At 35.8% G+C, this 14,641-nt stretch overlaps 2 protein-coding genes and 2 long non-coding RNA genes across 10 annotated transcripts in view; 2 read left to right on the forward strand and 2 right to left on the reverse strand.

Annotated features, from left to right (window-relative positions):
- LOC145938778 (uncharacterized) overlaps window positions 1-11,891 on the reverse strand; it is a 73,726-nt gene extending 61,835 nt beyond the window's left edge. Inside the window, exons 1-2 of the long non-coding RNA XR_014425734.1 lie at window positions 11,876-11,891; window positions 9,787-9,872 (exon numbers count right to left, since the gene is read on the reverse strand). This is a non-coding gene — a long non-coding RNA (uncharacterized LOC145938778). The remainder of the gene's footprint in view (window positions 1-9,786; window positions 9,873-11,875) is intronic.
- Window positions 1-14,641, forward strand: part of Prd1 (pleckstrin homology domain-containing protein pruning defect 1) — a 282,723-nt gene that overhangs the window by 245,175 nt on the left and 22,907 nt on the right. The window lies entirely within an intron of this gene.
- Window positions 1-14,641, reverse strand: part of Fas3 (fasciclin 3) — a 301,339-nt gene that overhangs the window by 172,066 nt on the left and 114,632 nt on the right. The gene's annotated exons all lie outside the window — the stretch shown is intronic.
- Window positions 1-14,641, forward strand: part of LOC145938777 (uncharacterized) — a 431,555-nt gene that overhangs the window by 141,488 nt on the left and 275,426 nt on the right. The window lies entirely within an intron of this gene.

Raw genomic sequence — 14,641 nt, forward strand, 5'->3', positions numbered from 1 at the left:
TGAGGAATGACTCGGAGGCGACGCGTGTTTCTTATTATACGAACAGCTGGTGAAACAGCGAAGCGATGATTAAAATTCATTATTGTCCCATGTAGTAAAATGGCAGCCAATCTACTGCTGCAGTTAATTGCAGACTCGCATTGCGCTTTGAGAACCGCTCGTGTCAAATAAATCAGGCCATCGGAACTTAGTTGGATCGCTGGTACCTGACCGAGCATAACGTATAATGGGATTAAGATCGTCGCTCGTTAATCCACTTATACTGCGAAACCCAACGAGACATCGCCCCTTCTTCTGTACCTAAACCCATTAAGCGAGTGTGTGCACCTATGCACCCTCGTCGACGAAGGATTAGGTACGCTCGAGATTTTGGGAGAAAATAATATTTAGGAAACCGGTGTATGTGTAGATGTGTATGCGTTCTCGTTAGTAGCAACGTTCATGAATATAAAGCTCCATGTGCGGCACTGTAATAGTAATCCTCTATCAATGACAGGGAATTGCGTTTTCGGGGAGATCCTTAATGCAATATCGTTTTTAGAATGCAGCTTTGATCATATATGTATGAGGCAAATACAATTACGTGTTATAAAAATTAAGTACATAGTTTGTAAAATTATTTTTGTCATCAAAAAGAATAGAAAGAAAGAAGAAATATATGTATTTTGAAAGCGATATTGTAAGGTAAAATATGCAAGTTGCATTATTCGTTAAATAATGAATTAAAATATGAAAATTTAATTCCCATAATCTTCCTCACAATTATTTCTGCAAAGATTGCTTTTGTTTTAGAAAGTGAATAAAGACTAAATAAAGAGAAAATACTACAGCTACTATATATGCAATATGCAATTTGATAATTACTATCATAACTGTCTCTACACACATTTATTTGAAGATATCACGGGAGAAATCGAAGAAAAATTATTTTAAATTGATAGTCGTGTGATAACCTGCACAGTGAAGCGAAGCGTCCCGAGTTAAATTTTCATTTTAAGCATTGTCCGCGATATCACGGGATGATGATCGGAAACGCTTTCCAGAGAGGAAGAGAAAGAAAGAAAAAGAGAGAAAGAGGGAAAGCTAATTGGCTCTCGTACCTTATATACATTCGCGAAAAATATCCGCCTGATCTCTTTCTCTTTTCTCTCGCGTCTATCATTTTCAGTTTTCACTTGGCCGATTAATTACAGCCAGACTAACTAGAGTTCCCACAAAAGTGGATCGCGCCGACCACCTCTCTTCTCTCCCTAGCTCGTTCTCTTGCACCGCCTTGCTCGCCTTTTTACCGGCTCTTCTTTCGCTCGCGCTCGGATTATCCGCGTGACGACGAGGTAGAAAAGGCCCCGAGACTTCTTTCGCCGGCAATTATTTCGAGAAAATGGATTTTGCGCGATGCCGCTGCGAGAAATACGATCGCTCGGCCAATGAAGATCATCTCCCCAAATCCGTTTTAATGACGCTCCCGGATATAAATACCGAGCGGAAAGAGAGCTCGCATCGCACACATTCGCGTCTTCTTTTGATGAGACCATTGAAAAATTCAATTTCACCTGCGCTCAGTCGAGTTCCGATAGATTAGTTCCGCCCTATTTTCATGTTTGCCGCGCTCTCAATTATATTACGTCTAACGAAGCGAATTATACGGAATCGAAAAGGTTATTCACGTGATATTCATCGAGCGAGTCTTTAATCCTTTTGGTACTTTACTAGAATCGAAATGACTGTAATTGAACGAAGTTTCAATCTATTAATATTATCTGATAGAATGTACTAAACTGTTCTATAGATTTCATGTTGTCATTAAAACGAGATTTATTAATTAATTATAATTAATAATTAAATATTGAAAATTATTTGTCCAATAAAAATAAGTCCAAATTTAAAATAAAAAATTTAATAAGAGTATATCTATAGATGTCACGTTCACTCTATTAAAAAAATTAAATTTATATCAGTTTGCTATTTATAAAACCAAACGAGAGAAAAGATTAAGTTTACTATATAAAATTACTAACCCATCTACTAATTATGAGACATTTTAAGTAATTTAACGATAGACTTATTTTTGAAACAAAAAATCATTTTATCTAACAAAATACTTCAAGAACTATTTCTTCAATATTTCTAATCTTCAATTTCAAAATTATATTAATAAATTATCTTAATTTAAAAAATATATTTTTATCATAACTTTAAAAAAAATATTATTTTTGAATAAATATAGAAAGACCAAAAAATATATTTATATTTTGAGAGAAAGATTATACTATCAAAGTTATGTTGTTTACAAAATAAAAATAGCACAACATCAATGCTGATCGCATGACACAATCTCTTTTTTATAAAACACAATTTTATTCAATTTGTTGCAATTTGATTCAATTGGATGCGTACATGATCATGAATAAAAGTGAAGAGATTTAACTTTTCGCCATAAAGAAAATAATTTTACGACAATCATTAACCAGTTTTAGTTTTCCTAAGGAGGCTGCATTTTTATACGGAAACTGGTTGCGATATTATAAGATTATAGAGTTTGCATTATGTAAACACACGTGCGCATGCATTATCGAATATGCGTTATGCAAAATTTCATAAACAAAACAGTTACAACATCGGGGACTATCGAGATAGTAATTTAAAATAGACGAATGCTCCCATTCGTGTGTTAAAACATTTAGAGATGCTTTAAAAATAGAATTCGATTAATAAATTGATAAATAAATAAATTGCGTTCGAACAATAAAAATGAAGAAATATAAATTATCAATGAGAATCTGTACAAAATTTCATTAATTAGAAAAGAATTGTAGATATTTCGTAACATATTAATCAAGTTTCCAAACTATTTTTTGATGAATATAAACCAAACCTTTTTTTAAAGAAATTTTATAAAATAACAACATAAAAGTTAAAGATAAAAACTTTAATAATTACAGAGTAATTTAACATAAAAAATAAAAACTATACAAGCTACATACAATAATCAAATCTCTTTCAATGTTTTCCGAGCAATAATAAATTCAGAATTTATTATTGAGAATTTCATACCATGTTGGAATATATATATATATATATATATATATAATTAAATTAATAAAATGAATAATTAAATGAAAATTTAATAATTAAATTTTTACGGAAATTATTATCCTAATGCAAATTTTGTAAAATATGAAAGATGAAAACTTGAAAGGCAAAGTATAATTTATTACACCATTTCAACCCAGTAAACGTGTTTTCGTGCCAAATTGTAGCACAATGCAAATGCATTTAATATTGTTAAATTTAGTATAGAGAATTGTGACCAATGACTCACGTTTATGAGGTAAAATTCACGCTTCCCCGGATATAAGAGAGAAACTACTGGTAATTAGTTACATGCATCATAGAGTTCCGTTCAAGCATGAAGGGCCGATATGAAACGAATTCTTCTATCCGATCGACTGTGCTTACGCAAAGCAATCGCAGCAACATTTATACCATACGGTTTGTGTGTTAGCTTTCTTGAATTCCGTTACTTTTGTAACGTTATCTACTATTCAGACTGCCATGAGAGTTAAACGAAAATCGAGTGAAAGGAATGTATCGTTTAATTTATTGGGATTAGTGAATGGCAAATCCAGTTTTCGAAATGCGTTCTAAAATAATTATATATGGGAACATCAATAAAGGATGCCATGCTATAGGCATAAAAAAACATTTTATATAAAGGGAAAAAACTACAATTTTAAATAAAATTCCCGTTGTAATGTGCTTTCGTTAATCGCGCGTAAATGTATATCTAACCGATTAATCCTTCGATGTTTGAAACGCAAACGTTTATGGACGATCTGCGATATCCGAAAATAGTGTTCTTCACGCGTGCATTCGCGAATCTGTTCCCACGAAATACACTCACGGTTACAATAGCGCTATAAAACCATCCGCGTTTCATAGCCGCGTTTTTCGTGCGGTCGATATACTGCGCGATTATACGACTGCGTGGAAAAAGGAAGCCAAACCCTCCAGAAAAATCCACAAAGACGTTTTATATATAGCATTAATCTCGACATAAATATCGTCGTAAAAATAATTTATTTCTCTGGCAATTTTTATTGCGCAAATTGGTAATATAATAGGCATTTTATTATTTTTCGAGAAAAACTTAAGTTATTCGATTCACTCTTTGTCCACGACAATAAAATCTAACAGTTTTATCTTTTATATCGATAACAAAAACTTGATGTCTTTAAATGTTTAAAGTGTATGATTTAATTGTATTATTAATTAACAAATATAATAATGATTCTCCCAAAATGTGTGATAATTATAAAAAAAATGTACTTATAAATCTAATTTTTAATATGAAGGAAGATTAAAAATATTTTCATGTAATCGCTATTTTTTTTGTTGGCTTTGTAATTGGTTTTATACAAACGGGGTAAGGGGTAAAATATTCACGCGGCATCAATGTTGAGGAAAACAATCCACCGAATGCGAGATCGATGATCACGGGGCGGTAAAATCGCTCGAGCTTTTCCGGGCTTTACGAGGAGCGATCAACTCATGCCTAGCACGCTTCGCGGTCCAAGCGCGGTCGTAAATCGGCCGCGATACGGCCGCGAAATTACACGGACATATAACGGTGTTACGGCCATGGGGGGCCGCCTAACCCTACGAATTCCATGAATCCCGATCGCATAATTCATCTCGCGCGGGCAGCCGTCGATCGCGTCGAGGCATTAACGTCAGCGTTGTGTTTCGCATCTCTATGTCTATATGATAATAAAATTAAGTCTCTAGCTATATCTGTATACACATGTTACAGCGTCACATGTATATAAAAGCAACTGCAAAATTGAAAGATATTTTTATCACAAATCAAACATTGAATAGATTTTATTTTGGGAGTCACAAATGGGATGTATGAGAAATTTTTCTCTTGTATAAGATCTCGTTTTATATATTTTATACATCTATTTCATATATAGAAATAAGAAATTTGGTATAGATTGGAGTTTTAATAACTTTGAATCAGAAATTAATACGCGCGATACCACAGTACAGCGATATACTTTTGCTATAGCTTTATATTATATAGATCCCACCCAAATAATCTCTGAAATTATATGGAAATGACAAATTGTTGTCGATACTTTTGCATGCTATCGAAAGCGTGATGGTAAATCACGGCATTTAGATAGTCGCGGTGTGGTCTCATGCGCCGCGATTATGTATAGAATTTATGGGGATGTCATATAATACTTTACTTGCAACTATATATGCGGCTGCGTTTCGTTTTCGCAATCGGATTTAATAATCCCTTTCGTCTCGGTCGCTATAACGTGTTCGAACATCGGGTTCCCCGATGTGCATGTCTCGTTATCTTCGTTTATGCGCATAATTAGCATTAATCGATTGATCACTCTATAGCACACTTATCGCGATTATTAGAAGTATTAACCGCGGAACATAAAATCCGGGCATAATAACGTTAAACAATATGCTTAATAAATTTGATCGCAAACGTCAGTAATATATTATGTCCGTAAAAAAAAAATATGACACGAGATTGTGTGCGCTGGCAAAATTTATTTTATCGCGAGTAATAAAGATAAAATTGATTTTATCGAAAAATAAAGACAAATTTCAGAATGATTAACGATACAAAGCCAAAATTGATGACCGTGATCCAATATTGCGCGAAAATATTCACAATATCAATTTTTGATCAAAATTTTAAACACGAAATCAAATTGTTATAACGTTAATATACGTCAATTAACGCTAGATTTTTCATTCATTTCAATGATATTTACCAAACTATAATTTATTTCTTTTTTAACGGAAACGTTGATGTAAATAAATTCTAAAAAAATTTATTAACATATTTAAACAGACATTTTTACTGCCAAATATTGAATAATTGATACCGACACCTCATAATTACATCTCTTTATTTAAATTTCATAATTTATCTCTCTCTCTCTCTCTCTCTCTATTTCAATTCAACATAACAGAGAGAATATTAAAGAATGTAATATTTTCGTTCCTTGATGAAAGAAGTAAAATAAATATTATTCTTACCCTTAGCAGTTATAACGGCAATACAAACGTCGACGTTCAGTTTCGAGGTGATTTACTATGCCGAGATGATTTATTATTCCGAAAATGCGGCGCACGAAAACGCTCGGAAACTGGATCGCGTACTGTCTATGAGCATCCTCGGTCGAGAAACTTCCTAGTTTCTCCCAAAATTAGCGAAACTCGTTTACACCGCGAGACAGGTAGTTTCGAGACAGGGCGGTTATAACGACGAACTCGACGACGGGATATATACATACCTACGTACTTCTAACACGGGGAGAACAAGAGAGGACAGAGAGAGTGAGAGGGAGAGAGAACGTCTGATGCTCTAAGATACGCCAGTTTCGGAGGGGCTGTTAACAAGGCACGTTACCTAGCATCGTTTCTGGCCGGTTGGAGCTGATGAACGTTCGGAATATTGCGGCTTCTCGGCGCGTACAGATTCCTCTAGATTCCTCGAATTTTGACGTACGTGTCGGATTTCGAAATTACATATTCCCTATAATTCGTTCGGGTATGTACTGCCGAACTGTTGTAAAAAATTATAAACGCGAAGAAAAGATCAAGCCACTCCTTCCCCCCATACATACGATCATTCAGTTTTAGATTTACTCGCGTCGAGTTAAAGTTCGATAGGAATGATTCACAACGTTTCTAATACATTCTTTTTTTTAGCTGTCAAAAGCGATTGAATGAACGGTATCTGATATTACAAAATATCAGATATCCGTATAATGTTTCTCTTTCGTTAATATAATAATTAATTATTATTATATCACAAATATTAAATCACATCGGAGTAAAATAAATGTGTGCATTTCTTTTTGCGATAATCCAGAAATTATCGGCGCGAAATAAAAGATTATAGATATATATAAGTCAATTCTTCGCGAATCGATACGCGAATCCGTTGATCATCAGAGGACAAATAAAGCTGTACGAAGCTATAGCAAACGAACTCGATTATAAGTGGAACGGTATTCAATTACAGCTGGATCGTAGGGCTTCCCGGAGCGTTGACATACTTGAAATACAATCCAATTTTATGTTGAGCGCAGCAGGAAAGTTTTCCGTACGTCGGCACATCTCATTTCGAAGTCGACTACTCTCGCATTCGAAAGCATCCCGCATTTCGTTCTGATGTCGACAGATTTTGATTGTCCCAATTCCTGAATTCTTTACGCAGATATTGCGCCGCTTTAACTTCATACTTTGTTATTCCAACTCTCTCCTTGCGCGGATATTCATCACAACAGAAGAAAGATCACACGTTCTTACGATAATACTCCAATTTTAATGAGATACACGATGCACAAGATATTCTCTCTTATAATTACCTTTTTCAAATTTAAATTAAAAAAGATTGATTATATAAATCTCTGTTCGTTTTGATGCGATACACCATACGAATAAAATAATTAAAGTGTTTAATATATGTTAAAAAAAAAGAAATATCTTATATCTGCTAGTGACAATCTTCTCAACTGATAATAATAAATATATAAAATCTGCAGCTGGATCTTCTTCACTTTTTGTCTCCATCTCTTTGCATTTTCTACAATACATTAAGTAACTAGAACTTATTTTACTTTTTTTGAATAAATACTTCGAGAGTTGAATTTAACAAGGACAGGCTCTCTTCTTCGGCTCGTTTTGCCCAAACGGCGCGCGCGAACGATTTGCCCTCTCGTCGAGAGAAACTTTAAAACAACTCGTTACGAAGCGACCCGTCGTTGTTGTTCGCCGGTTTTAACCAGCTCGACTGTTTCGCGAACGTCAAATCCTCGGAGGCAGACTTTGCGCTTCGGTTGCGGATGCACTGTTGAACGACGTAATAATAATGATAATTATTATTATAAGTTTGCGCAAGACGTCCGCGTGCGTCGCAAAAGTTTGACGTTAATGTGGTACCGTGCAGAATTAACATCGGCTTTGGTTCTTCTCGCACAACTTGATTCTCCCAAATTTATTCTCGCAATGGATTCGCGTGAGGATATTCCGATTTAACGGATTAATATACAAACGACTAAATTTTATGAAGACTTTTTAACTTATCCGGCGTTCATTGAACGCATTTGATAATGAAATGGTAAAAATACGAAGAGACAAATCTATGACCAGCAATATATTTTCAATCGTCATTTAAAATTGATCACAAACGCGCAAATGAAGAAGTCTATTTCAAAATGAACAATTTTTCAGTGGAATAAATTCATCGAAAATATATCTCGCGGGTTTCATCTCGCAGATTTCATTTCACAAAAGTCTAGCAGATTGCGTTACGTGGGCCTTAGCAGTAATATTTTTATCTTCTGCAAATTAAATTTACGTACCGAAATAAAACAGTGAAGATTACTTCTGGTTTGAGAACAATTCGAAAAAAATAAAAAATCCGGCGCTTTCTCTCTCCTATTTTCTCCCTCATCATTGTAAATCATACATGTCGCCATTTTTCACGTATAAAAAAAAACCCGTAGCAATAAATTAAATTAAACCGCGTTATTATCGGTATTTTTCGCCGCTATCAAATCACATTTAACGTTACGAAGTGAACAGCAGCAGCCAGAGTGGAAACAGAGAAACCGAGACGCCGAGAGTGAACCGAGTGCTTCGAAGAATAAAAAGAAGGAAATTGTGATTCTTCTTCGTACCATAATATTCCCGCGAATTTCGATGAAACGATATGCTATTAGGAAATTACCATGGGCGGCACAGCCGTTCGCTTCACGCCACTTAATATTATCCGTTAATGGAATGCGGAAGCTTGCGATAGATCTATATATATATATATATATACGAATATGTCTTCCAAATGAGTCTAACGTGCACGTAACGATTAAAAATCCGCCTATCGCGCCGCTGCGTGAAAATTGGCTCCTTTTTTTGCAGTTTAAACTTTACGCCCGTGTGTATATATATGTGTGGGCCGTATCTCTCTTTTTATAACCCCTAACAATCTTCCTGGTTCCTGCGCTACACGATCGAACCCCCTTTTTCATTCCAGGCCAGCGAACTCGTCTCGTGTCACCGGTAATTATCTCTTCCATTACCGCAAAAATGAATAATATAGTTCCATTATATCGGCGAAGCGTTGTCTGGTGAATAAAGTGCTTGCAGGCAGACAAGTCTTGATTAAGATTGCTCGATAATTGACACGAAGATCTTCCTTTTTACTTATTTATACCCGTCAAATCAGATGCAAAATCGATATTATAGATTCAATGTTAATTTTATTTCTTATATTTTTCCGATTCATCGCGCGACATAGTCTGCGGTAGTCGTGAATCATCACTCGTGACTATAGGATGCTCGAAATTACCATTCGGACGTAGCACTACGGAATCGACCTTACAAAATATTAAAGTAGATAATTCACAATACTCGTATGTCGACCAAGAAAATTACGTGAGTTCCGTGACCTTCTCTATATCGATCCTAAGACCACTGACAGTTCGCTGGCGCCAAAAGCATAATAGCCGTCTATTCGTAATATGTGAAAATGTCAAATACAAGTATATTTCCAAATTATTTTACATTCTTCGTCTACTCTGGTCTAATCATTTTAAATTACAAAATATTGTCATTATATTGTAATTTTTCTTAAAAAGATATATTTTAGATAATCTCACAAAGAATGATACTGAGCCTGTGCATGTTGTGTGTCTATGTTTGCTATTAACTATTATAGTTTGTAAAAATATCTTTACCACTCACCGCCGGCGGCGTTTCTTGCAGATCGAAAGTAATTACATGTATTTTCTCTACGTCTCTTCCTTCATGCAGCGATATTTTCAACTCACCTGTAACAGAGTAAACATACAAACTTTGATGCAAACAATATTAAAGAAACATATATTTTACATACAAAATTGTCGATGTAAAGCAGATATTTTGAAAGAAAACCAACACGGAAATGCTTATATCTGTGCTTATCGTGACATATAGTACCTATATTATATATGATTCTTTATTATCGAGATATTTTTATTATCAAGTTCGATTCCCGATTCAGCAGTTTCGTGCCGATATTTTTCTCGCCTATACTTCTTTAGGGAGAACAAAGGAATTTATTAAGGATAAAAATCTCGAATTGAGATTTATTAAATTATTTGTATCGCGTACCAAAGAAAATTTGTGTCTCAACTAATCAGTTTCAATGAAAATTAATTGTTTCATTACCATCTGCGTCTGGCTCTTTCTCTCCCGTTGTTTAAATATGTATTCTTTATTATCTTTTTTTTTAAAGATTTTCGTTTTTCCGAGATGAAATAACATTTCAACGTTATTTAATCCCTCACACGCGATTATGCATATTCTACTTTGAAAGGTGCAGGCGATTCTTGAATTTCAACTCGTGCTGAACGTATTATCGCGCGGCATGTTGCCGACGATATCCCGATTCTTATCACCGTCGTGTAACGTATTGCGCGCTATAATAATTACACAGCGTAAAGCTAAAAGCATGAGCCGTTAGATATTTCGCGCTTGATACGTTTAACGTTCTTCACGCGAGTGTAATTGATGTAATCTCTAAGAAATTCCGTCTAATTTTCCATGGGAAAGTCTTCACCCTCTTGATACATCATTCAATTTTCATCTTATCTGTACAATAGAAGGTAAACATAACGTCTTCTGAAATACTTCTATTAAGCAACAATTAAAAAAATTTAGTAATAAATTTTTTTTACGTAATTATGCGATAAGAAGAAGAAATAATCAAGAAATTATTTAAAAACAATTTGATTCAAATTTAAAGAATTTTGTCAGAATATATATGTATATACATCACCGTTAGCATTTTATAATTATACGTCATACTAAAATTATTGATTAAATTCGAAACTGTATTCTTATCTCAAAATAAATATTAAACCAAGATTTATAAATCAAAATAATATTTCTATGAAGCGTTCGTGAGAAGATACGCCAGTGTTTTCCACGGGAACGTTTTTGTTTCGCCTTTCGGTGTGCTTTCCATGGTTCGATCCACGTTGCAATATGCAATACGCTTCGCTAACACGTCGCCAACACAAGTCGCGATAGGTAGCCGGCGGCTGCGAGGGATAGTAGCTGGCGACTGGCCAGGCTCCGATATACCGCGCGTGTTTCTTCGCCGGCATTTGCATACCGAAATCCCTAAAGTGTGAAACTATTGCCGGTAAAGCCGATCGGCAGATTGCAGATTAAACGGATGTCCGCGGTTCCGAACACGCCGTTTTCCTTTCTTATCACCGTAACGTAAATGATACGTATAGCATACTTAAGCGAGAGTATTTTGCCTCGCTACTTTGCGTCTCGACACGTTCATCACTATACCGTATTTTTTTGTATGATTTTCAGTTCTAAGTAATATCGAGAAAAATATAATCTTATTATTTCTAATAATTTGAATAGTAGATAAATTGGCTGTAATTTGATATAATTTTAAAAAGAATAAAATTTACAAATATATTATAATAGATTATAATAGAAATCTCTCTCTGTTTAATTCTATTAATATATCAGATGGTTGAATTTAACGCTAAATATAAAGCTGGAGCACACAGACTCGAACTAATATGTATATCTGACATGTCAATATACATATTATCGTATTGTAATTTTATCTATCACACATATGTGTCTATTTTGACTATACCATCCATCCATGAACATTAAGCGAAATAACAACATTGCCGGATTTACCGCGCCGTATTCACACTGCATCTCAATTTTGCCATGTGATTATAATAGCAAGTTCGCACGACAATGACATAACACGCACGAATCGTAATTCAATTAGCAGCTCTAAAACTTTACCCACTCGATGCGACTGGAAACGTTTTCAGCAAACGACTGCGGCGCGTATATACAGAGCTCGCTGCCTTGGGGAAGACATCGTGGGAGGGATAACATATGTTACCATTCAGATTCGTGCTAAGGGACAGACGCAAGTTTAGCGGAATTATATCGGTGCCGGTGGTGGAATCTTCGTGGTTAGCGCGCCGTTGAGTTATTAGCTGTTTCCCTTCAGAATTAGCACCAAATTAGCATACCATTAAGGCTGCCCGCACGCATGGAGGTTACTCGATAATCCCCTAATCCTGGGAGTTTATCTTCACGTGATCCTATTACAGCCAAGTGAAATTCATCGCAAAGCACCGGAGTCTTAGAGCAGCGCGCGTATTATCGTTTTTTGAAAGCATGTATGCGCAAATGTATGTATCTATGTATGTATGTGTGTGCAAGTGGGTGGGCAACCCACTTTAAATTATCGTGCGTGTGGTACCGAGCCTTCGTATAAGCTTCGAGTTCGGTATTAGCAACTCTATTATTTTACTCGCGACTGAACGTGATATTTGCCGAGAGAAAACCATCGCTGCCCGCAACGAGCTCGGGTGAAAAAGCTAAGTCGCTAATGAGAACAAATTGCATGCGATACTTTTAAGCACTAGGCTCTGTTAATTACGACGTCATAATGATAAAGATGCGTCAAGATTTGCGGTGGCGTCCAACGAGCCGATTCACAATTATCTCGCTTTTCGCGCACGCATAATATTCGTGTATCATTATAAGAGTACAGAGTGTACAAAGAAATAATTTTTCCTCCGTGTAATTATTTGTTTAAAAAAATAAACAAAAGAAATAGTATAAAAAAATAACATTTATATACGCCAAAGATGTTATAAATCTTAATATATACAAATAGAAATTTATAAAATAACCAGATATAACTAGATATAATTTTTTTATAGTAAAATATGTTATTTTTCCGAATTGGTTATATACAGAATTGAACATTTCACACATTTTATTTTCTGTCAAAAATTCTTAAACAAATTTTTATTTGTAATTTTTTAAAATTAAGCTTTGCATTTTGATAACTTATGAAAATATTGAAATATCTCTTTAAGAAAATATATATTTTCAAATAATTTCCACTGTACATAACATTAAATATATAAAAATACAAGAGGCATTTCAGAAGGAAAATAATTATCGCGCGCGATTTCAATCACAAATTTGATAATGTAGTTTACAGTGTGACTTCGAAAAACATTTCGCAAATGATACATCCTAGATATAATTTGGATGACGATAGCATATATTCACCGGCGAAGGTGTCTGCGCTACGTCTCATTAGAAATCGTGCTTAATTTAAGGACGTGCTTGAAGAGAGAGATCCTCAATGCATGGGATGAATAATAGACGTGAACCGACACTTTACTTTGTGCACGCGCTCGAGTGCAAAGATCATGCGCGAACCTTCGGCGGAAAACCCGACTCAATGGCTATCTGCCATAGTATTAAACGAGGGTGCTAATTTCAGGTAGCTTTTCAGCAGAACCTACTAGCATTTCAAGGTCTCCTCCGAGAGATCTTCCATGCGGATTTTACATCTGCGCGATCCAAGAAAGCAGAGAAAAGGAAAAGAGATCTTCAAATGAATATACCATAAAAATAAGGTAACAGTGAAACAGCACGACGAGACGACGCACAGATGCTTATTAAATTTCGTAGAGAGATTAAACTCGTCGGTCGTGCGAAAAAGAAGCAGACGAAGCGAACGTACGTTAAAGTAGGTAGGATACACAGAATTTTACAAGGAAAAAAGCTTTCAACGTTGCGGTAGCGAGTCGCTGTCGCGCGCCTTTCACGCTGCAGCGGAATAAGCAAGGGCTGAAAGTTTCCGGATCGCATTAGAAGTCGGCCGGCTGAGAGTAAGACCATCAGACTAAGGCGTTAATTCTACCACGAAGCGGAACAGCTATCTCGGGGGAGGATGCTTCCGAGATGGACGCATACTCTCGAAATCCTCTCTGGCAGATCCGACGGTTCCTTTGCTAGCGGCAACATTTAACCTCCCGAAACTCTTCCCCTTCTCCTCTCTCTCACCCCTTCTAGCCATCGCTCGGCTCTTAGCCTCGCTCCTTAGAGCCGAGTTTAGTCCTGGGTCACGTCTAACGCGCCTCTGGGTCGTCGTAATTAGGATTCAGACTGCTTCGGCTCCGCCCCGTTCCCTTAGATTTATCCCTCTTTCGGAGGTTGCTTTGAATCTCCGGCGCCAAAGTTTGCGCCAACCTCGCGAACACGCGCCGCCGTTCTTCTCGCGTCCTTTGAGCGGTACTTCTCTCACATCCCCCTCATTTCTTCCGAGCGGAATTCTCATACCGCGCTTTACTTTAGGCGGCCGCCACTAGTCGAACGCGTTTATCAGAAAATCACGTAAGGAGAGTTTATCTTATTCGCTCGTTATCTCGAGCATTAACTGTGATTTAAAGCCGACTTTGCCGATAATGCGAGATCTAGACTAAACGCTAGTTTGAATTCGAAGACGAACCGTAGATTTCTCCATGTACATACATCTCGCTTTATCGGAAATACTCTAATGTAGGACGAGTAGGAGACGCAAATTGCCTTACACTCGTACATTACGATTTATTTTTCCAAGGTATAATTAAAGAATTTTAATGTCTTCCATTTTCAAAGTCGTAATTATTTAAATCATCTAAATCCATGTGGAATATAGCGCGAATTGCTAATATAAAAGATATTTATTAAAAATTTGTATTCCCTCTTTGGAAAAAAT

The sequence above is a fragment of the Prenolepis imparis genome, unplaced genomic scaffold, assembly GCF_030444845.1.
Source record: "Prenolepis imparis isolate NDT839.2.m4 unplaced genomic scaffold, iyPreImpa1.0 SCAF_7, whole genome shotgun sequence".
Taxonomy (NCBI): domain Eukaryota; kingdom Metazoa; phylum Arthropoda; class Insecta; order Hymenoptera; family Formicidae; genus Prenolepis; species Prenolepis imparis.